Source organism: Dendrobium catenatum, unplaced genomic scaffold (assembly GCF_001605985.2).
Source record: "Dendrobium catenatum unplaced genomic scaffold, ASM160598v2 original_scaffold_125794, whole genome shotgun sequence".
In the NCBI taxonomy this organism is placed as follows: domain Eukaryota; kingdom Viridiplantae; phylum Streptophyta; class Magnoliopsida; order Asparagales; family Orchidaceae; genus Dendrobium; species Dendrobium catenatum.
The window spans coordinates 76,258-79,704 of NW_021444229.1; positions in this window are offsets into that span (position 1 = coordinate 76,258).

Genomic DNA, 3,447 nt, shown 5'->3' on the forward strand with positions numbered 1-3,447 from the left:
CTGCATGGCTATCCTAACTAGTTAATATAAAAATAACCCAAGCAGTTATATATATAGGAAAAATAAAGTGCACATTATCAGTCACACTTGGCTATGCTCTTATTTATTTGAGAACTAAGTGGCTAAAGCACATGTAGTAAGTATTTACAATGATATATTTATTATTTTTTAATTTTTCCCCTTTTATTTTAGTGCTGCGTGAGCATGACCACTTACAAAAGACATCATTAGTATTAAAGTGTCCTTAACATATGAGTAATCTATCACACACATCACATCATAAATAAAGTATAGTAATAAAAAGCAACATAATAATTATCATAATAAGTTAAAGCAAATAGCACATATGCCACATATAAGAGCATCACAATACAAAAAATAAAAAAGGCAAATCATCGGCCAAACCTAGAGCTATAAGTGGTGCCATAGAAAATAATTTTATGTGTATAATAGGATTGTGTGGCTTTAGATATTTCATATATCGGATAATTAGTCTAAATTATTTTATGTTCAAGTTTGTTCGAAGCCAAGAAATGAATTTTGATTAAGGTTTAAATATTAATACATTAGGGTTTATTTTAATTAATTAAGTTGTTTGGTTAGTTTTAATACTTAGGATAATATTCCACTACGGGAAAACACGCGAATACCGGCGGAGTTTCCGACGGAAACTTTTGGACGGTAATAAACGGCGCAGGTACCGGCGGATTTGCTCGACGTAAAGTTTGCGTCAACACTACCGGCAGAACATACATCAGAAATTCACCGACGCATTGTACGCCGGAAAACCCGACGGTATAGGGATGCCTGAACCATTTCCGTCGCATGTTACAGCGGAACTATTCCGGCGTACGGTTTCGGCTGATAGTGCGCCGGCTTATTTAAACTCAACGAAATATATCCGATGGATTATACGTAAAAAATTATACCGACGTCATTATTAAAATTACCGGCGGAACGTCCGCCGGTAGAAGCCCTATTTTGCGAACCCGAACCCCTCTGGCCGTCATTCTTTTCCTTCCATTCTCTCACTTCCATTGCTTCGCTCGTCGCCCTCCGTCGCCGTTCGTCGCTCGCCGTGGTTAGACGTCGCCGACGGTCACCGGACATCGCCGTCGATGATCACCGGACTTCGCCGAGCCTCCTTCCTTGTCGCGTCCGGCCTCTGTGCTTCCTAGTCGCGCGCCGCCGAGGAACCGAAGGTATATGTTTTCAATTTTTTTTTGCGATTTCGGTTGGATTACATATAGATTAGCCTTTAGTCCATATCTTTTTGCTATAGTCATGGTTGTTATCACTAGACATTTGCTAGAGGATGTAGTTTGGTGCATGCTTTTTGTTGATGATATTGTTCTTGTTGATAAGACTAGAGAGGGATTTGAAGGTTTTTATTTTCAATTTTTTTGCTATTTCGGTTGGATTACATATAGGACTAGCATTAAGTTCATATCTTTTTGAATTATAGAGAAATTAAAAAGATGTCAAATGAGTGAAGGAGTGTGATGTTTACAATTTTTAAGAATTAAGGTGATGTACAACAGTGCATGAATTATAGAAAAATTAAGTTGATGTGTCATACATTTAAATTATTGGAGAGAGTAATTGAGCATAGATTACGTCATGATACTATTGTTTCTCAAAATCAATTTGGATTCATGCTGGGTAGGACTACCTATGGAAGCGACATATATTTTGTGAGGTTTGATGAGAAAACATGTGATAAAGTTCTAGAGAAGTTCTCTTGAGAGTTTTAGGAAAGAGAAGCGTTAATAATACCTATATTTAAGTTTTTAAGGTTATGTATGTAGAAGTTTTAACTTGTGTTCAAATTCAAGGTGGTTTGACCAAATATTTTTCTATTTTAGTTGGATTACATCAATGATCTGTTTTAAGTTAATATCTTTTTTCTTTAGTCATGGATAGGGCTGCAAATGAATCGAGCCGAGCCGAGTTTGTGAGTGTTCATGTTTGAGTTTGTTTAGTATTAGCTTGTTCAATTTCGGTTCGTGTTTGATTCGAGCTTTATTATTTTTGTTCATGTTTGGTTCGTTTAAAATATTGGGTGTTCATGTTTAGTTTAAGTTTATGTTTGGTTCATATTTGGTTCGTTTAGTGGTTATCAAGCTTTAAACAAACAAGCATTAACTAGGTATGAACGAGCTCAAATTCTAATATTTCATCAACTTAACAAACGGCCTTTTGGGTGGCAGTTGTATCTATGGAATCTACAATTAGATATAATATATAATTCATTAATTTTTACGTCTTATATATAGGTTATGGATATTAGAAATCAAAGAAGTATGGATGTATATACCGATAATATTCTCAAAAGGTTCGGAAGACATTAACAGATGAATTCATCAAATGGGGAGAGCTTTTTCATTCAGCAAGCCGAAACAGCTGCCGCCAGCTTATCAATCAAGAAGGAAGTTCGATGTCCCATAGTTCTAAATCACAAAAATCTATTTGTGGAACCTAGAACCAGAGAGATGTTAATGTTGATTCTGTATCGCAGAGGATTCATGCCACGGTATTGGTATTGGACTTCTCATGTGTGAGATATGAGCCATTATTTGATTATCAATGTGCGGTCCCTTCTACAAGTAATAATGTTGCTGAGGCTGAACTCAGTCCAAATATCTTGAGGAAATTAGTTCATGAATGCAACTGGAATTCAAAACTGAACAAAATACAGAAGGAGTTAACCAGAATACGGAGGCACAAAACTTTATGATTTATTGGCTGCTGCCCGCAGGCAACCAATCTGGAAAGGGTGCATCGACTCACATCAGAATTCTGTTGCGTGAAAAGATGTTAACATCGGCTAAAGGAAATAAATTGCCGTCGATTGATGGTTTTAAATCAATTCATTGGCTGGCTTTAGGAAACTAATACCGAAGATAATTTAATTCCTCAGATCTAGTATCGGAAAAAGAAGTTAGTTTCCAACTTGGTTTGACATACATAAAGATAGAATTGTTATAGTAATGGATGCATGTTATAATTCTTTAAAGAAGATATCGTGCAGAATTGGTAATCCGTCATTGCAATGCACGCAGAATTTAAACTGCCAAATCTAGAAAATAGAAGGAAGCAAAGGTGGTGAACATGGTTAGTAAGGATGCTTCTACTTATCCAATAATTCTTTGAGACTACAACGGCTATAATGATCTTGAGATCTGCTGCAACATATGAGTTGGATAATGATCACACGAACGAGTGTTTACTACACATCCATCCTGAAGCAGAGGCTTGGAAAGCACTTGATCGATACAAATCTCCCATTCGCGGGCAGACCAAGAAATTACAGATTAGGTTTATGTTGCAGATGATTTTAACTTCCATTCAGTCGATTGGCTTACACCGGTATACTCATGTTGCGCTGTGATAATTCACTCCCTTACAACTTCCTCTCACAGTTATGTATACTACTCTTTATATGTT